Below are 22381 nucleotides of genomic sequence, written 5' to 3'. Positions count from 1 at the left end.
TATTTACTTACAGAGATCGTATATTTTTTCCGCGGGGGTATTTTCCAGGGGGGTCGGGGAGTATGTTTTAGGATGGTAAATGCTAGGGGGGGGCAAACGCATAAAGCCAGGCGAACGAAGGTTAAGTAAGCAAGGTAAAAGTAGAGTTAGATTAGGAGCAAAACTTGAAAATTATTTTATTATTTATTTCTACCCAATTTTTGACTTAATGTAGCTCTACTTTTCTTTCACAAACTTGTTTTGTGGAAAAAGTCTTTTAAATTAATTTTTGTTCGTTTTTTATTGACATTAACTCAAAGAACTCTTCCCACAACTAAGTTTTTCAAAGAAAGGTAAACAACCCAATTAAACTAAAAATTAGGAAAAATAGAATCAAATGATTTACCAAGCACAAGACTAGCAACAATCAGCCTAATTAAATATATGAAACCCAAAACGAACAGAAATTACAATAAATAACTGTGTAAAAGTCAAAACGAGCAGAAATTAACATGCGTAGAGCTCAAACCCCAATTTAATGTGGGGAATGGGGGGATACTGCCACCTCAGGACCCAAGCATTCCCTTCAAACCTCAGTTTACCCCTCCTCCAGCTGAGATTTAGTTTCTTCAAAAACATCTATGTCAAAAATCTTATCATAATTCAAGCATTCAGAGAAATAGGTCAGTTTTCTTTAGTAAATATTTGCCTTTATGCTGATATATAACCTACTAAAGATACTCTACATCACAGATTCGTTTTTATATAAATCTACATGGTGCGCGACTTCTGGGACACCCTGTGTTTCAATGGTTATTTTTACACCACCTATAAAAATCAGTCATTTTCAAAATTACTGACAGATGATTACACTTTAAACAAATGTTTACACGTGTCCTTACATGACATATGTCATGATACAGCAGACGCTCAGTGTTATATGTGGTAAATATTTGAAATGCACATTAAAATTTCATTTAACTATCCATAATTTCTCGGTATAAGCATGCACAAAGATTTGCCCAATAAAATAAAACGACCTGTAAAGTACGATCAGATCATAAGGCAGTATCACCAATACGACTGGGCAGAATTGCAAAACTGCTCGTTGGCAATGCCATGGAGTAATAAATATATAAAAGACGACCCAGTTAAAGCAGTGTCACTCTGCGAAAAAGCTATTACAAAAGCTATTGAGCAATGTGTCCCATCAAAGACAATTCAAGTCGTTTCCCCAAATAAACTATGGATCAATGCTGCTTGTAGAAAGGCGACTAGGGACAGAAAGAAGACCCATCAGAAATGGCGCTTGACAAAATCGGATGAGAATCGGGATATTTCTATTTGAGCTCGGAATAAATATCGCCAAGCTAGAACTGATTATAAACGCAATTTGGAGTAAAGCTAAAAAACACCCGTGTAAAGCAATGGTGGAGGATTGTCAAAGAAGCTCTACCCTTGTCCAAACTTATTTAAATTCCTTCACTTCATGTTGAAGGGGTGATGATGCATTCTGGCCAGGAAAAAGCTGATTCTCTTGCATATACTTTTGAAAAGGTTCTTCAACTTGATGACGCAGTAGTCACCCCTCCCCTTTTCCATAACAAACAGACACCAAAATCACTGGTATAAACATAACCAGTAGCAAGGTTTTTACAACGCCCTGTCAGTTGGATATCACCAAAGCTTTGGGGCCTGATACAATATCCAATATCATCCTCACAAGTTGTGTCCCTGCAATCGCTGGTATTCTAGCCTGTTTCGAAATCGCTTTCCAGCCAGAATTTTTCCGAAAGCCTACAAAGTTGCCCATGTAGTCTCTGGCCCTGAGGAAGATGGTGACACTACTAATGCAGGATCTTATCGGGAAATCAAGCTCCTTTCCTGCATTTGAAAAGATTATGAGAGTACCATCAACAAGACCCTTTATCAGTACCTTGAGTCACACCACTTGTTGGCTGACACAAAATACGGTTTTCGTAGTAAATGGTCTACAATAGACTGTCTAATTGTGCAGTACCAAGAGTATGTCGAGCTCTTGCTTCAGGGACATGACATTCGCCTTGTCTCTTTTGACATCACAAAATCCTTTGATTTCGTATGGCACAAGGGCTTGCTAAGCAAATTAAAATCCAATAGAATTGATGGTCTTCTATTCAAGGTGGTCGCTGATTTTCTGTGTCAGCGATCAATAAGGGTTGTCCTTGACAGCTTCCCTTCTAAAGAACGTCCTGTTTTATACTTAGTACTCCAAGGAAGTTTGCTTTGGCCAACTCTTTTCCTGGTGTTCATAAATTATCAAGGGGATAAACTTGTGAAAAATCCTCACAACTTTGCTGATGAAATGAGGATAATAATCTCCATTAGGAAAGACAAAGATCAATGACACCCCCATAAGGAGCTAAAGGCCAACCAAAAAAATTGAGGTCCAGGCAGATAAGTGGCTTGTCAGTTTCAATGCATGAAGACATAGAGATTTTAATTTCGAGGGCACGGAATGTGAAGAATCACTCTGTTTTTTTATGTTTTTTTTTCAAAGCAGAGGCAATAATAAGAGTTGACACAATACGCTTTCTTGGAGTTTATTTCTCATCGGATCTCGCGGCTGGCGCTCCAACTAGTCACATCGCCTCTCTTCAAAGTGTCCAAACAGAGCAGTGTGCACAGCAACTTCTAACAAATCTGATGCGAAACCCCTGCGTTCAATCCAGGATGAATTAGACGTGACTTCAGTATCCGTGTTCTACAAATACATGCATTGCCCTCCATCTGAGGAGGTATCAGGACTTGTTTGATATAGAACAAACGGTTTGCGATCAACTCACCAAAGTATAGCTCGACAGGACTACCTTGTGCAGGGCACACCCTGCCAAGAATACTTGAAGACAAGTTTCAGTCGAGGATCCATTAAAAAAAAAAAATATTGAACGAGAGAAAAAAAAGTGGACGAAATAAAAAAAAAGTGTTTCTTTTCACTGAGCGAAGCTCCAATCCCCTGGTACTAAATTTTACCATACAAAAATTAATAATCTGTCTCAACTGGTGCCCAACAAAAAAAAAGAAAAAGAGAAAAAACAAATATTGTACCTCTCTCATTCAACTTAAACACAAGAAAATAAAATAAAACCTAAGATTCACACCTGTTTACAGACACATGTACTATAATGTGTTTTCGACAGAGGACACATGGATAAAATATTCAAAATTAACCACATTGTACAAATATTTTAAGATTGTAGCTGGGGGGGGGGAGGGCTGGATTCCACAAGATTCCATTGCCTCTAGCCCATCTCCTGCCATGGTGTTCCCACCCATATAAAAAAACAGATGTTTAATAGTTCAATTTTCAGTGTTCCGGTTACATTTTATCTATACATTTTAGTGCGTAACTTTTAAAACAAGTTGAAATGGTAAATCTGGTAATTTGAAAGTCCATTGCTCAATTACTAGCAATGAAGGGGCGAGGTTAAATATAAGAGTATATTTAGAATAAAAAGTACTGGTTGAAATTCAACTAAAATTTGAGCAAAAACTTAATTGGTTATTAATATTTAATGGTAAATAAAATTTAAAATGCCGTTATAATCTACCTTTTGGCAAAAATCAATACATAATTTTAACAACAACTCTGTTAAAAGTTACTAGGATACTACGATAACAAATCAGAAACCAATAAAACTAGCCAAGGAAACTTCAACGCATTCTATTTCATGAAATCCCACTACCAATAAGCGTCTCATAGGATATCAACTTGGTAATTCTAGTGTATAAAATTAAGCAAGTACAGTAAAGAGTGTCCAGCATGACTAAAAATCTCCCAAATGGAACTTACGAACCATTCTTCTCTATATTTATAAATCTGAGTAACGCTCAAGTCTGGTATTTTGTTCTAACATCTGCAGTTAATATTTGTCATATCTTCCAACCTATAATATTTATCATCTTCACAGTAAGTCATGCAAATTCCAAATAAAATAGATTCTGAAACAATGAATGGTCTTTTTCCAACTCAACTTTAAGAATTTTACTGTGATATCTTTTCAGAAAAAAAAACAAGAATATCTCAATTTAAGCCGTTGATTACCCGTGAAGTTGTAATCAGAGACCATGCTCTAGCGTTACCTTAGTAGAATCCAATGTCGTTTCAATGTTCTATTTCGTACTTTACTTTTATTTTTCCCGCCGACTTCGTATGGAAGGGGTGGTTGAAAAAACTTTCGAGAGTGCTCGTTCGACTGAAAATTAAGATTTTGAGTCCCCTTTCTGAGAAATATCAGTGACTGGAGAAGAATCTGCGCTCTTTCCTTTAAATTCTTCACTACCCCACTCCCTCGTGCCCCTCACACCCCATAAATCTGCTCCAAATACTAAGATTGCTGTCATAAATCCAACAGTTCGTGGTAACGAACTGTAGTAAGGAGCGACCCGGCTCAATAGTAAACAAAACTCTAAAAAACGGAATTTTGATGCTAAAATATACATAAAAAGAATTGGATTTTCATGCTGATTTTAAATATATAAGTTTCATCAAATTGAGTCCTTGTCATCAAAAGTTACGAGCCTGAGAAAATTTGCATTATTTTGGAAAATAGGGAGAAACAACCCCTAAGAGTTATAGAATCTTAACGAAAATCACACCATCGCATTCGGCGTATCAGAAAACCCTATAGCAAAAATTTCAATCTCCTATCTACAAAAATGTGGAATTTCGTATTTTTTGCCAGAAGACAAATCACGGGTAGGTGTTTGTTTGTTTGTTTTTTCCCAAGGGGTCATCGTATCCACCAAGTGGTCCTAGAATGTCGCAAGAGGGCTCATTCTAACGGAAATGAAAAGTTCTAGTGCCCTTTTTAAGTGACCAAAAAAATTGGAGGGCACCTAGGCCCCCTCCCAAGCTCATTTTTTCTCCAATGTCAACGGATCAAAATTTTGAGATAGCCATCTTTTTTTCGCATAGTCAAAAACCATAATAACTATGTCTTTGGGAATGACTTACTCCCCCACAGTCCCTGGGGGAGGGGCTGCAAGTTACAAACTTCGACCAGTGTTTACATATAATAATGGTTATTGGGAAGTGTACAGACGTTTTCATGGGATTTTTTTTGGTTTTGGGGGTAGGGTTGAGGGGAGGGGGCTATGTGGGAGGATCTTTCCTTGGAGAAATATGTCATGGGGGAACAGAAATTCAATGAAAAGGGCGCAGGATTTTCTAAAATTACTATAAAAAAAAACAATGAAAAAATAAACATGGAAAAGTTTTTTCAATTGAAAGTAAGGAGTAGCATTGAAACTTAAAACGAACAGAGATTATTACGCATATGAAGGGTTCTAAAAATACTTTAGCATAAAGAGCGAGGTATTTAGGAGGAGATAAATACCTCGCTCTTTATGCTATAGTATTTTTAGTAATTTCAACTATTTATTCTACGGCGGTCATTCTTAAAGAATTGGGACAAAACTTACGATTTAGTGTAAAGAACGAAGTATTAACGAGGGTACAAACCCCCTCATATACATAATAAAAATTTAAGAATATAAAAGTTTGTTACGTAAGTTAATTCTTAAGTTACGTATATTTTTTACTAATAAAAACATTCGTTAAAAATTAAAATTTATAGTTGCCTTTTTATGTAACCGAAAAATTGCAGGGCAACTAGGCCTCCTTCCCCACCCCTTATTTCTCAAAATCGTCTGGTCAAAACTAAGAGAAAGTCATTTAGCCAAAAAAGGAATTAATATTCAAATTTCATTTTAATAATTTAAGTGTTGAGAGCCAAAATCAAACATGCATTAATTCAAGAACATTCAGAAATTACATAAAAAAACCTGTTTTTTTTTAAATGAAAGTAAGGAGCGACATTAAAACTTAAAACGAACAGAAATTACTCCGTATATGAAATGGGTTGTCCCCTCCGCAATCCTTCGCTCTTTACGCTAAAATTTGACTCTTTGCCACAATTCTGCTTTTTAAAACAATTAAAAGCTTTAGCGTAAAGAGCGAAGGATTGCGGAGGGGACAACCCATTTCATATACGGAGTAATTTCTGTTCGTTTTAAGTTTTAATGTCGCTCCTTACTTTCAGTTAAAAACAACTAGTTTGTTTTATGTAATAACGAATCAAAGCCATTTTGATCAAAATAGTCAAAAGACCTGATACAACAGCCCCAACACAGTCCCTGGGCAAAAGTCGGAAAATTTCAGAATGCTAATTATTTAAAATAAGTTGTCAAGCGGCCAACTTTCCTGGACCAACAGGATTAGGGTGTTAGAAATCCAAAAAAGGACCAAATTTTTTTCTGTCCTTGATAAGTTTCAAACTTGCAAATGTAAGTTCTTGGGGAAAGAGGAACCTAATATTGAAAAAAAAAAGTTTGACGAACACAAAAATTAACACCCAAAACTTTTTTCTTTTCGATTGCCTCGAAACTTGTATCTGTAAGCTCTTTGGCTACAGGCTATAAACTTTGGCTACAAACTTGTAATTGTCAGTGACAAACACAGGCAAACCTAATGTACAAACATTATTTCAGTTTGACGGCATGAGTTCCCTAAAAATGGTCAGTTTTTGATTAGCTTGAAACTGAAATCTTTCAGTCCATGGGCCATGCGCACTTCAATGAAAGAATGCCAGCAGCAACTTACTTCAAAATTATTTTAGTTCGGCGATATAAAGTTATTTCAATTCCCATGGGCAGTATTTTATTCGTCCATTTCATTATTAATTCTATTGCTTGAATTATGTTAAGCTTGAAGAAGGCCTAGTGCTTAATATTTCGGATTTTTTTTTTTGTATTATTTTGCACATTATTGGATAATTTATATCGTTTTTGTTTGATAATGAATGTTCATGTCAGCTTACAGTTACTGTAGCTAATAAACATATTCCATTGAATAATATCCTATAAATAAACATAGCCAGCGGTTTATACGCAGGAGTGTGGAAATAGCCCCCTCCCTCCCCTTTTGAGCCAGGCGACTGCGTCAAAATCTTGTGGATATATCGGTATATAACCATGAATTAGAAGTTTAGGATTTTTAGTGGTATTTTTTCTTATTTTTCTAGAATAAGGGATAAACAGCAATCCATAGTAAGGAGTATCACAATTTTTAGAAAGAGAAGAAGAAACAATCCAATTAAGATATCACAAAATATTAATGTTAACTCAAGAAATAATGTGATCTAATATATCAAAAATAGCCACTAGGCAGTTCAGAAAGTACAAAGCTACCACATCAATTTGTAACATTTTATTTCGTCAATATTAATTCTTCAATGGTTTTACTGCCATTTTAGTACCAGGTGAATTATTTACTTACTTCAATGAGAATCTTTTCAGTACAGTGGGTGGCGTAAAGAGCGTCACAACTTTGCTATGCCAGGCCGACTGATATACTGCTACAAGGAGAGCCTCGTCAACAGTAGCGTCGGCCTAATTTGAGGAGCTTCCTTGGGTTGTCCTTCTCGTTGATCGATGTCTGCCCTTAGATATGACCAACCACGCCATGCAGAGTCAAATTCACACGCAGTTTGGGCGGGACCAGCCAGATGAGCCCAGAGGAGATGCCCAAGCAATCTAGGGGTTTGCTTGGCAATCTTAGATGAAAATGACACATGGTTAGTAAGGGTAAGGAACCTTTTATTACTCACAAAATCGTCCCTTCAAAACTCCGCAAATCGATGGAGTTGCCTCGCCTGACTGGCGTCTATCATACTCAAAATAGTGGATTGAAGGGTCTGTCACAGCAGCGTAGAGCAGAAAAGAACTCCCAGTGTGTTATTGACGCACATCTTCATGCGCCTTGAAATACAGGAGATTCTCCAAATGGCACTGAGTCTTCAAGCGACAGAAGAAACTTTACCAATTCATTTGTACTTTCATTATCTTAGTTTGATCTATCAGCTGTTGTGTGGAGTCAGCAGCTAGCGCCAAGACATCTAACAAGTCAATTATTGGTCAGGATTGGAAGCCATTAGGCAGGCAATATGTTGTCCAATAATGGTCTCTTCCTGGCATTTGACCTGTAAACACCTATGTCGGGTAAATTTTTTAAACCCGTTTTGGAAGTTAATATCATCTCAAATTCAGTCATTGACTCGTTCTGAGCTTTAGAATCTGGATTATTTGTTTCACTATTATGTCAAAGCTCCTGAAATTCACATGCCAAGATTGCAGACTTTGTGCCGCTAGTGGAACAGTGCAGTGCAGTCGGTGTCAACAATGATTTCATCCAAAGTGTGCAGGCATTTCTAATGAGAAAGAAAACAATGTGGCGAATGGTTTTTGTTTAAACTGTCAGTCCCCCCGTTCTTTGAATGATGACAACACCACTTTCTCTACCCCCCTGGCTCTAAACCACGCTGTACACCCAAATCTGTCACAAAATCAACAACCCAAAAATCAGTTTCTAAAAATCAAGCTTCCCAAGTCTCCCCCCCCCGCCTAGGTTGACTGGATTAAATATATCAAACAGCTTGCTGATCTCCAAGCTAAATACAATTCTCAGTTAGAGATGAATTTAGACCATAAAGCAGCCATTGAAGATTTGAAAAAGCAAGTTTACATATTTCTTAATGACCGAAAAAAAGGGTAACGATATTCTCCATGAACAAGATCTGGAAAATAAAAAACTAAGTGAAGATATCAACTCCCATAATTCCCATCGCATTCTTATGGAAGATGAACTTTCAACTCTACAAAACAATCAATTCACCCTAAATCAAAAATCACCAAATTACAAGAGGACACCAAAAACAACAAAGCAATTACAACTACAAAAGAGGATCAATTATCAAGGTTTAGTAACTCCAGGAGTAACTGCAAAATATCCCAAGAGAGCATACCTACTAATTCTGTATTTACCTGAAGGCTCAATGAGAGTTCGGAAATTTTCGCATTAAAATCCACCCTTTGAGGCATCCACCCCCTCCCTAACAAGATTGAAAACGGTCGTGGCAGGGGAGTGGTTGCCCTCCAATCACTTTTGAATTTTGAAAAGGGCACTGGAACTTTCAATTTCCAATTGAATAAGCCCCCTATAAAGTTAACACGACTAACCTTCTCATAAAAACCTTATATCTTAAAAATATACAACTTGCATAGCTTACAGCCCTTTCCTTGGGGCTAAACGGGGGTTTGTCAAACACGGGCATATTTACTTGACCTTTGGACTATTTTGAATAAAATGGTTGCCTCAAATTTTGACCGGAAACGTTTGGGGAGAAACGGTGTGAGTGGTAGCTTGTTACACTCCAATCACTTTTGACTCTTAAAAGGGCATTTGACTTTTAATTCAAAATCCAGTGACCCCATCCGAAATTTATACGACCACCCCTACCATATGAAGTGCTTTTGGGAAAAAAAAATAACAAATAAATAGTAATTCATTGAACCCTTATTATTATTCATTGAACCTCAATCATGGGTAACACCACAGCATTGCATGTAACGTAAACAGCCGAATAGAACTTCAGATTTCCCTTCTAATGAACATCCGAAATTACCCAGGGGTATTATCCGGGGGAGGGGGAATTACACGTTGGGGGGATTTTCCACACGGAAGATTTTCTATAGGAAAGATTTTTCCGCTGGGAGGGGAGTTTCCTGGGCGGAATTTTCCAGAGGGGGAAAGCCTAGACCCGATACAGTATACTAATACACTTGACAATATCAAGTTGACACCACCTATTAACATGTAAATGTCGCACCATATTTTAAAATCTTTTCTAGTTTTTAATTAACGGGATTTTATCACATTTCCATAAGTGTATCTCAAGTTTTTCAATAAGTTTTCGTTTAACCCTATATGACGGTAGACCCATGTTAAATTTATTATTTCTATAAATTATTTCTTTTTTCCTGGCTTATGGTGTTTCAAATATCATATTTTTTTTTACTTTGGGTTATTGGGTGGTGCTGCAGCTTCTATTCTCAAAGGGAGAGGAGCACTCCAAGATATTGATCTAACTAGGCATTTTAAGTCACTCTGCAAGTTTCCTGCAACAGTCAACACTGTTAGAGACATTGCTGCAATATTAAGAATTACTATTCAGATTGCTTAGTCCGGCACCCCAGGTAAGACAATTTTGCGTTTGTCAATTGAGACAGATGATCGGTGAAGCTAAAGAGCTTCTGTGGAAGAGAAATGTCAAATGTCACTAGTCATTTTTACGTGTTTTTTTTTTTGTTCTGGAATTTGTGGCACCATATATAAGATATTTGGATAAGCACCAGTCTTTTATTTGGGTTTTCAGATGATATTCTTTGGAAAGTCAACAGAAAAACTTTTAGGGATATCTTCCTCAGAAGGATCAGTCCAGATCGAAGTGCAAGGTGGAATGAAGGTTTTCTTCAAGTATTCTGTTTTTGGTTTGCTAGCCTTAAGATAATTGGATCGATCTGTTTTCCTTTGCGTCTGTCCTGTTGGGTGGACAACTGGGGCCGCATTACAAGAAACCTCTAGAGGAAGAGCTGAATTTAAGTACTTGTAGAAAATAGCCATCGACGCTACATCAAACCTCTCATTAACAGAGTGAACAGAGTCGTGGAAAAGGACTAATCTTGCCCTATTAGCCCTGTTTTGATTTTTGTAGTTGTACAAACAACGTTTTTGAGCACCGATATACAGTGGGCAACCACATTTGGCAATGGGCCTGATGCAAGACATGTAAAGTAATATATTCTAGCTGAGTGAAAGTTTTTTCAGCGAAGGGTTCAGCCTTCCTTCGCTGGAGGATCTCACCCAATCAAGGTTTATTTTTCAAGAGAGATTGACGGAGATGTGGATTCTGAGGAGACAAATACTGTCAGCTTCGTTCAAGAAGATAATGTTGTGGTGTATGTCTGGTATTTTTGATCGGCAGATCATCTTTTGTTTTCATTGCTTTGAATCTGAAGATCCCGGTATTGCTCCGCTTTTCAGTTTCCGAGGTGGTGGAGGGGTGGGGAGAGTTTGATTGGCTCTTCATGTTTTGGAATGACTACATGTGCTGTGACGTCATCGGCAAAGTGATGTAGAGGGCTCGCAAGGTATTCTCATGTCATTTATGTAAATAATGAAAAGCTTAGGTCCTAATACTACTATCCTGGGGTACGCCTGCCTTTACTGAATATCGAGGGAAGTGAACCCTTCAAGAGCAACCTGCAATGAGCGATCAGAACGAAAGCTTTCAATCATCTTTAACCAACGTTTTCAGACACCACACGTGGAAAGTGTCTTAGTAACCTTGTGCCTGAAGTTAAATCCTTTCCTGGTGCTGGGCTATTAAGCATTCAAGTGTTGAAACCTTCAGATGGAATTTATATTGGCGTTAGCCTGAAAGATCATTTGACTCCAGGTGCTAAAAAATTGAATGATTTGAAATCTTTCTCAATGCAGGACAGGAGGCACATATGGTTACATATGTCCACGTGTATTGTATCGCTATTTGGCTTAGGTATATTAATGACATAAGCAGATTTCCACAATTGTGGAAAAGTTCCAGAAGAAAAGTGATGACAAAGGTCCAGCAGATTTGGCATTGCAGGTCTTCACGACAATATAAGGTATATTGTCAGGACCTATGGATTTGGTCAAATCAAGACTGCAGAATATGAAGGACTTTAGGAGTGAAGCAGTTCACACGATCAAGGGCAGTATTGATTTGATCAGAAAAATCGAGAACTAATTTACCGTCGTCTTGAAGATTTTACAGTTCAGCAAACGCGTGGTCTAGAGCTTTGGTCTTTGCCTGTGGGTTTTTAACAATATTCTAGTTGTTAGTTCTTAGGGAAGGAGTTTAAGATCATATGAATGACGGTAAAGCATTGTTGATAACCACCAGATTTCAACAGAGGTGTTTTGGAGCTTGGTAGCAAATTTCTCTTTGTTTTGAAGTCATGATTGATTGGAATACAATGAAATTTAATTGGAATATAAATGAAATTCCATTGAAAATACTTTCATCTTATTCAAATCTTTCAAACCATTAAAAATTTGTATTTTAAAACAAAATGAATAATTGGGTTATTAATGATCAAACTGGGTCATTACTGAATGGTCAAACTGGGTCATTAATTATCTGAAAAATTAAATTTTATAGCCCGACACTATAGAGGGTGTTCCAGGTGAAAAATCAAGTAACTTTAAAGTAACTAGAGAAGTTACTTGAATTTTACATTCACCAGGAACGGCTTTTGAAGTAACTAAGGTCTTATTCAGATAGAAAAAATATTACGACCAAGATTTTGATAAAACATTTGTTTTAGACTCATTTAGTCTGAATTTAGAATTACTTCCTGTGCACAAGTCCTTGTAAATATTGTAGCTAAGGCCACCGACCAGTAGAGTAAACTCTTAGAATATTTTGGAACTGATCTTGAAATAAAAAAAATTAGATACACTCTAGGGGTGTATGAATAGGATATTCTAGGCTAGTTGCATGTTTAAACTTGTTTGTCTTAGGTATAGTTTGAATAACGTAACCTCTTGCCAAGATAGCAAACAGTAGCTAAACTAGAATTTTACCACAATTATTTTTTCTGCATTGTTTCCTGATTGATTAAGCTAGCCTAACCTATATTTTAAATTTAACCCACTGTATAAAATTGACCTACATTGTTCACAAAAAGAAAAGCAGAATGCTGCATAAATAACTTAATGCCAAATTCATTATGGAAAGGTATTAATTTTGCAATAAATCTGTGGGCATTAACCTAGATTTGGTATAAATATCCTGTTTCTATATTAATTTCAGTGCATTAGTGTCTGAGATAGCATACAGTAGTGTTGATTATTGAAACTATTTGGCTTAGGCCTATCACTTTCTTACATTCAGTTGAACTATTAAGGTTAGAATTTTAGACTAGGCTAGTTAAAATTTCCAAATGATGGCCTTTTCACTAGGCTATCTTGAAAAGTATTTGAGCCTACTAAATGATTTTTTAATAATGGATCTGCATCAAATGAGAAGGAGTTCCCCTAGATTTGGCAAAATACTTTGGGAATTTTCATTGAAATATATATATTTTGGTACATCCATCAAGGAACCCCCCTCCTCAGATTTTCAAAATACATTGCCTTCCCCCTCCCATTTACAGTTTTGTAAATTAGTGCCATTTGTGAATTAGCATAGCAGAAAGACTTTGGTTTTGTCCTAGATTTTGTTTTGTTTTATACTTGACTGATTTCAGCTTATTCATAGAAAATTGTAAGGGTTTCATGTCTTCATTTTTATGGAATTTTTTTTTTTATTTATTTGCATAATTTTATAGTATTTGCTTATGAATAGGTTAAACTTGTATCAGATCAAAGGTATAAGCTATATAAAAAATGCCAATTTTTCATGATAATTAAAAATGTTTTCTTGGGCATTAATTTGTGAACATGGAACATTTTGTTGTTAGGGCAATATGATTTTCAGAAACTTGTTTAATAACCAAATCAGGCTCATACTTAGGCCCATGACCTAAACTTAACAAGAGAAAGAAACAGAAACTTGCAGGTAGGATTTAATTTAGAGTAAAGTGGATGACATATATTTGAAATATTCAGTTCACCAAGTTTAACCTTTATAAAGCAGAGTAGTCACAACACAGTTTTCAGTTTACTGTATTTGCTTCTAATTAAATTTAGGCTTTCTTTGAGACCACAGTCCAAGATAAAAATGATTTATTCAAAGCCCAATAAAGGAACAAAATTTTACAGCCTCCATCAAATATTCCAAAATTCATGAAAAATATAGCATAGAGATGGGTGCATAAAAATTCAAAGGCTGATTTAGGATTTTTCTGTGAAGGGAAATTTCTCTCTTCTGATGGCTGTTCAAAAACCGTTGTCTTTTGATAGGTAGAAAACAAAAATAACTGAACCTATAGACTTTGTATGCATTCCTTTCATCTCAAATACTTGATACTCTTCAAAACACTCACTATTATTGAAACAGATATCTTACAAAATCCTAAATATCAAATAACTTCAAAAATTCAATAGATTATCTCAGCTAGAAACAATTTTAGATTTTACAATTTTACAGCTTTTTTCAAATCTTCATACAATGAACTCTGCCAGTGGTACATCAGAAATTGCACAACATTATTTAGTTCTACAGTTGCTTATTGATGAAATAATGGATACTGATGTAGGATCAGATGAAAATGAAGAAAAATGGTGGTAAGTTGTAATGTAATATTCAATTTAATCTTACAAGTTATTATTTTTCTAGACACAATCTTGTATATTCAGGTATGGACAAAGTTCCAAAGCTGCCAATAGTACAATTAAATAGAATTCCAAAAGCTGCTGACACTTTAGCAGCAACTGCCAAATAGCATTACTACTTACCTACCCCATTTTCTCTATTGTGGGGTATATGTATAAACGAATGTTGGAGTGGAGACAAGTATTATGTTGACTAATAATTTGTAATTTTTTTTCATTACATAGAAACAGTTTTTTAGGACCAAGAAAAAAGGATTCGTATTTTATTTAAAAATACATTTTTTTTTGCTACAAAGTCATTTATTGTTGTAACCTGCGATTATGATGTTATTCATCATCTTGTATAAAAAGATGTTATCTTGTATACAATCATTGTGAGTCTTTATTTTGATGTGCATATTTGAAGAAAAAGTTTACCATATGTATAGACCAACTAACCCAATAGGAACATTTTGACTAAATACCTGACAGCCTGTACAACCAACAAGTCTCTTTTTGCTTCCTGGCTTTTGGCTATGGTCTGTTTTATGCTTTCTATTTAGCTAATTTTGTTTTGCTGGTTAAATAGCAGAAATATTCTTTATCTGACTATGTTTTTGAGTTTAGGCTATTTTATGGTTTTCATTTAGTTATTTTCTTTTTTCCCAAGAAAGAATGTTGGTTAAATAGCAGAAATAATCATATAGGCTACATCACCTATCACTGTCTTTGTAGAATAAACTTCTAATTTCTTGGAATTAATTTTTTCAGGTTTGGCATTAATAAATTTACTCATAGATAACATTGGCCTCCAAAATTACAGTTTTGAAAATTCCGTAAAGTATTTTGCCAAGTTTCATGCTATTTGATATGTTAATTCCAAAAATGGTTCCCATCATTCCCATAATGTCAGGATTTTCTTGAAAAATACATATTATTTTAAACAAAACCCAATTTGGAAAAGAATGATGTTACCCAATTTCTTGTGTACTATCTGGTAACATTAGTTTCACCCAAAGCCAATAATTTGTTATTTCTTTATATTACATAGAAACAGTTTTTTAGGACTTATAAGTTTCTGATTTTATTCAAATGGCCCTTGTGTTTCAAGAGTTACATAATTAAGACAAAAGGTCAAACTGTAGCATAAAGAGCAGAGTTTTGTGGAGGGGAAATCAAATTACATAACTTTCCCTAGCAAGAATTTCCTCTTTGTGAAGAATTTTTCCTGCAGAAAATTGTCCCATCAAATATTTATTTTCCTCAGAAATGCATTGATAAGCATCTTATCATTTTGGTTATGGATGCAGCTGTTGGCTTGTTGCAAAATTACAAATTACTGATGGAATGTAAACATTAACTTGCTTTTCTGAATTTAAAATAAATTAGTGCAAACATAAATACTTAATTTGGTGGTGTCCATTGTAATTCTGAGTAACTTGCAATGTCAAGGATAATAACATCTTTGTTTTATTATACTTGACATCTAAAGTTTGTGTTTCCAAGATTTGTCAGGGGCTAATAGCTACAGTAAATTCTTAAATGATTCATAAATGAGGGTAGCTTCCTTCTCCTTAATAACTCATTTTTCACCCTGAAGTTTTAATATCTTATAAAAGTTTCTTAGGGGCCATTTTCACAAGGATTCAAGTTCAACTAAAATCCTTGTGAAACCAACAAAAGATGGATAAAATTCATCTTTTGTTCAACTTAGAGATGGGCTTCATAATCCAGTTAAAAATGCGGCAAAAAACATAATCCATCTCAGTGATACCTTAACTCATATAGCAAATTTCAAGTAGAACTAACTTAGCCTACTAGCAGTTGTCTTTCATTTTGGAGAGGCCAGGCCACCCAAACAAAGGGTGTATTGTCATTACAAATGATTTTTCTGAAATGAGCTGGTGGAAAACTATTAGAAAATGCAAGGAATCTAGTTTACTGTTTAGAGATTAGGATATCACAAAATTAAGCATTCAATATGCTTATTTGTAAATCTTAAGTAAATACAAACCCTGTTGGAATTTTGTTGATATCCATCTCACAATTAGTGTGTCTAAAGAAATTTTCCAAAGAGCATTCAGTTTTCAGCATGCATTTTATCTTTATTGATGGTTAAAGAAAGCAATAGATATACCTGCTGTAGTTGATTAGTAATAAATAACTTGCTGCCTTTCTGCATAAAAATGTGCATTTTTATGTATAATGTATAGCTTTTAAAGTCATTAATTCCTGAGAAGCCCCTTCTCCAGTTATGCCAGCTTTATGGGTAGTAAAGCCTTTTTAAAATAATCTGAAATAATTCTTTGGGGGTCCTTACCAGTGGCTTTCCTTTCTACTGCAATTAGCAATAGGTGAAATATATTGCAGTCACTTTCTACTGCAATTAGCAATAGGTGAAATATATTGCAGTCACTAAAAATTTACAATCTTACCTATTTTACCACTATTAAGTTGCAAAAAGGGTGAACAAAATATTTACCATTGAATTTGCCACAAAAGAAATTTCTAGCTTCAAGAAATTCAATCATGCCTTTAGAACAAGGGATCCTAAGTTAGGTCAAAGTCTTGAAAATGTGCTTCTAGTATAAGTAATTTGTAAATAAAAATCTGTATCTTTCTAAAAATGAGACAAAAAAAATCCTGCAGAAAAGAAACAAGACAGATTAATAAAGGAAGAAATACCATGGATGCCCATGAAATGTAAGATAGAAATGAACAAAACTTCAAGTATGCATCTGTTTTCTTTAAACAGACAGGAGGAATAAACCTCCAAGCTTTGACAAATTCAATCTCATTTTTGGAACCAGGTATAAGGCTAATTTCCAGGGAATGAAAACAGTAAATCCTTGGCTTTTCTATTGACACAGGCAGTGAAGGGAATAAAAACACATTTATTGTTCTGCTTATTTGTTCAACTTCTCTGTCTGTTCTACAAATTCTGTATTATATTTATTTGAAAAAAAAAGGCAAAATGTCATAGATAAGATTTTTTTGCAAAAAAGCCTGCAGGCCATAGCAAACACATGCAACTTTATACAAGCACCTAATTCCAAACAACTTAAAAAAGCAAACAAACTTGCAAACAACTTAAACAAGCAAACAAACTTTCAAACACTTTATGAATTCAGAAACACCCATAAATAAACTCTTACCAAGCTAACTTCTCAAACATGATTCCCTATGTTTAATCCCTAAACAAAGATTTAAAAAAAAACTAGTTTTTCAAACTGAAAGTAAGGAGCAATATTAAAACTTAAAATGAACAGAAATTCCTCCGTATATGAAATGGGTTGTCCCCTCTGCAATCCCTAAATCTCTACACTAAAGTTTTTAATTGTTTTAAAAAGTAGAATTGTGATCTTAACATAAAGAGCAAGGAATTGCAGAGGGGACAACCCATTTCATATACAGAGTAATTTCTGTTTGTTTTAAGTTTTAATATTGCTCCTTACTTTAAGTTTAAAAAACTATTTTTTTTTTATTTAATTTCTGAACATTTTTGAATTAATGCATTTTTGATTCTGGCTCTGCACATAAATTATTAAAATGAAATTTGCATATTAATTTTTTTTAATCAATATAGTTTTGATCAGACGATTTTGAGAAATAAGGGGTGGGGAAGGAGGCCTAGTTGCCCTCCAATTTTTTGGTTACTTAAAAAGGCAACTAGAAATTTTAATTTTTAACAAATGTTTTTATTAGTAAAAAATATACATAACTTAAGAATTAACTTACATAACAAACTTTTATACTCTTATATTTTTTTTATTATGTATATGAGGGGGTTTGTCCCCTTGTTAATACCTTGCCTTTTATACTAAATCTTAAGTTTTGTCCCAATTCTTTAAGAATGACCCCTGAATCAGAAAGGCTGTGGAATAAATAGTTGAAATTACCACCACTACTACTATATCATCTACAAATAATATACATGATAGCCTGAACCAATCCAAAGATACAAATGGGGCTCCATTATTTTTTCATAAAACTGTCTAAATCATTAACAAACAAGGAGAAAAGCTTTGGGGATAAAGTACGTCCTTGTTTCACACCCAAATGAGACATAACTAGTCTAGAAAATTTCCCCATCACCTTTACAACAAACTTCACCCTCCTATACATAGCTGCTATTATTGCTACAAAACAAGACGGCAAGCCTATTTCTAACAGGCTTTCAATTAACAACCTCCTATTTACTGAATCAAAAGCACTTCTCAGGTCTAAAAAGATACAAATAGCCAACCATTTTTCCATCTCAATATTTCCAAAGTAAAAATATGGTCAATAGTGCTGAATGTCAATCTGAATCCCACTTGTACTGGACTCAGTATTTCCTCTTTATCTAACCAATCTCTTAGCCTAAATTCCAAAACCTTATTTGCACAATAGGGGAAGGGGGGGGGGGGTGCATTATATCAAATACCTAACCTAACCACCTCTATATATAAATATTAATTTAAATGTAATTGCATCATAGTTTGTTTCACAAAAGAACCTAACTTTACTTATTGAGTGTGTTCTGAATAACACACAAGTACCTAACAGCCATATTGATGCATAGCTTAGATTTTTTGTTATGCATTGATGTATACAATTCTTCTCAATTCCTATTTTGATAGCAATACATGAGGGTTTGAGTTTCACATTATTTTGCATAATTGTAAAGCCTACTAGTTTTGACCCTATTTTCTAATGTAGCAAGAAGTTAGGCCTACTTAAAAAAGAAAAAAATTGTATGCTGACCAATGGTCAGCATTGCACAGCAAGTGATATCCTGATTCAATGTCTGTAGCTGGGAGTGTTACAAAACGTTGATTCTTCATTTGAGTGCAAAAAACATTTGATTCTTCTTTAGTTTTTTTTCTAAATTTCTCCAGGTAGGCTAATCATTATAGCTAGATGTACTGTGGCTAAGCTTACAGAGTCACACCATTGACCCTTATCCCAACCAAAATAACAGCAACACCAGGCCTTAAACTCCTAAGCTTAGGTTTTCAAGCCAGGAGTAGCCTACAAGAAACTTTGCTAGGAGGGCTCAAATGTAGTTATAAATTAATATTAAAAAGTTGCTACAGGCTACCAATAAACTGAAAAGTTTTTTGAAGAACTTCAATGAATTACAGGATTCAATCTAGCCAAGGCTAGTTTAAGTAATTATCATTGAATGTTTTAAATCAGCTTCCAGAGTAACACAGTGTTTCTTTCTGTCAAGTGGGATTGAACTAAGCTTTCCTTGAACTATATACATTTTTTTCTGGACAATTAGACCTCTTACTCACTCTAGGCTATGCCATCTCTACAAAACAATTTACCACTGACTTTGAATAAGCTAGCAACTGTACAAGGATTACAGGAATTTAATTAGAAGCTTCCTAAAGCAAGACCTGAAGACTTCATCCCCAACAAACTATTCAACCAAGCTTCTCTAGATATGCCCAGCAGATCACATTAATGCTTGAACTTTACCAATGAATTTTTTATTAAAAATCATTTTCAGGTCAAAATAAGATTTTTACCATCACTGATTCTTTGAACAATTGCAGTTCCATTCTCTTCCCTGCATAAAGGCTCATAGTCTTCAAACTTTTGTGTGTTAGCCATCATAAAAGTTTTATATATTATTGTAATGATAATAATGATGTTAAGTTACTTAACTAAAGATGCTCGTTAACTATCTTTAGTAAAAGTTACTGAAAAAGTTACTTTGAAGTAACTTTTCTGTCGTTCCAGCTGCTAAATAGCCTCAGCTGGAACGGAAAAAGTTACTTTTAGTAACTTTTCCGTAACTTTTAGTTACTTTTTGTCTCAGCTGGAACACGCTCTATGTTTAATTGGCTATTACTTTAAAATAATGAACATAAAAACATTTTGTTTGTCAAGTAAAATAACTATTGGAATTAGCCTCATGTAAAATTCTGTTCAAAAATTTATCTTAGAAGTGCAGTACTCAAGCTATGTTCTATTCATCATTTATCTAATCATTCTGTTTTCTTATCGTTTCTACTTGTTCTATGTTAGTAACTGTTATATTTTTTGAACAATTTTTCTAATTGCTCTATTTTGTTAAATCTTGGACTAACTGTTCCTTTTGTTCAATTTTTATTTGAACAATGGCAATTGAACCCTTTTCTGATTGTTCTATTCTAATCTCTTTAATCATTCTTCTTTCCAGAATTGAGATCAGACACTTTAATACCCTAATTTTGCTAATTATGCTAATTAAGTCAATTCTTTTTATTATTACACTGAGAGAAATACCAAGTTTTACAAAACACTAAATGGCGAAAATAGTTTGTTTTTTTTTCGTCGATACTACCATCAGCTCCAGCTTTTGTAAGTTACCCATAATTGTTTTTATATATGTTTTATTTTGTAATAATGTTTATGTTATGTTTTTATATTATGTTTTTCATAATTACCCATTTTGTAAGTTACCATAACCCTTTGATGCAAGCCATAGGCATATTTTCGCTAAATAAAGAAAAAGAATATATTTATTATGAAGCATGTCAGTTGCAGTTATGAAATATGGAGCTTCACTCCTTCGTTTTTACGGCGTCACATATGATTTCGCATTATTTTCACGCTAATAGCCTATTAACTGTGTTGACAAGTTCGACAACGCCCCCCTCCCCTACAAATAAAATCCCTGTGTATGAATAACAAAATATAGCAACTGAACAATTATATATGATATTTTACAATTAAAAAATAATGTGAAAATATGAATATATTATTCCAAAATTAAATTCAAAACGCATGAAAATCCATAAGTCCCAAGTTTTAGCAATAGTACCCATGTTTTAGTCTCAAGAAATCTTCTTTCGAATAAAGGAAGGGTAGCGAGTAGGTCCTCCCCCCTATTCACCCAGATACATTCCCTTCAGAAATATTCATTAACCTCCGAAGGAGGTTTTGACTTTTCTGAATCTGTAAATAGTTTTCAAAAAGCTGCAATGATCAGATAATTCAGCGAGGCAACGAAGATAGAATGTTTCGAAAGTAGATGGAAGAAGACTCGGCGGATGAGGCGTATATTCTTCCTATGTTTAAATATACTGTCCAATGAATCGTATATTTGAACTGACAATCTTATTTTTAAATATTTTTAATTAACTATTGGTTAGTTGTTTAATAAGTTAACAAATAATTGATCAGTGGTTAAACAACATTAATTTTTTTAAAGCTTAAAAAATGTTCTGAAAAAAGGACACAAGCAACAATAACTACTTTAAAGATCAATTTTTATCTTCTGAATCAACGTAAACATGTTGACTATGACATTTACTACACTATATCTATATCCTTACCTCATTTCAGGGCTGAAGTCCAAGCCACAAGCGTAGCCAGCTACCGTATACCTGTGAATGGCTTTTTTCTATACATACGAAACTTTCTGAAGCCGAAAAGATTGTTTATATCAGATTTTGTCAGATCTTATTATCGAGAGATTGGCAAGCGATCCATTTTTGATTTGGCGAAACAGCTATCGCTGGCATACTGTGCATTGTCGGGTCTGCGATATATTTTATATCAACTGGAATGTCCCTGAAAAAATGATTTAAAACCTGATCCGAAATGAAAAGGAAACGTGTGGCGACAATATCTCTTTGGCGAATATTGTGAAATATTTTATGAAATTACGCTAAAAAGCAAATATAATTTTTACATGAGATCAGCAGTAGTAGTAGTAGCAAAACAATTTTATTAAAAATAATCATTTTGATATAATAGCACAACAAAAGCGGAGCTTGCGAGGATGTGCTAAAAAGATAAAAAGAAAAAGAGTATGGAGCATGAGATCATTTACCGAAACCAACATAAAAATAAACAACGAAACACTACAATATAAAACCCTAAAACAACACATTAAAAAAATAAAGCAAAATAACCCACTGAAAATATAGTTAATCTGTTTCAAAAGCATACCTACCGAGCAACTCCATGCGTAAATCAGATTTAAACTGGTTAAAATTACCATTATCCTTAATATCCTTACAATGTTTGTTTCAAAGCTTAGAAGCCCTATAAATAAGAGAAAAGGAAGAACTACAAGAAGCAAGTCGAGGAACCTCAATATTTCCGCGCATCCGAATATCGTGCTGGTGAACACCTGACCTCTCATATAATATACCTGCGAAACAATCTGGAAGGCCCTCATTATGATGCTTATACATAAGAATCAAAGTATAAAAATCACGTAATCCAGCTGCAGGCATTATA

The 22381-nt window shown here is 34.5% G+C and overlaps 1 protein-coding gene across 3 annotated transcripts in view; it reads right to left on the bottom strand.

The window, feature by feature from the left end:
* LOC136031969 (vacuolar protein sorting-associated protein 26-like) overlaps positions 1-22381 on the bottom strand; it is a 123762-nt gene that overhangs the window by 83112 nt on the left and 18269 nt on the right. The window lies entirely within an intron of this gene.

This window comes from Artemia franciscana, chromosome 10 (genome assembly GCF_032884065.1).
Source record: "Artemia franciscana chromosome 10, ASM3288406v1, whole genome shotgun sequence".
NCBI lineage: Eukaryota > Metazoa > Arthropoda > Branchiopoda > Anostraca > Artemiidae > Artemia > Artemia franciscana.
The sequence above is the reverse complement of the archived record's forward strand: the minus strand, read 5'-3'. Positions and strand labels throughout refer to the sequence as shown.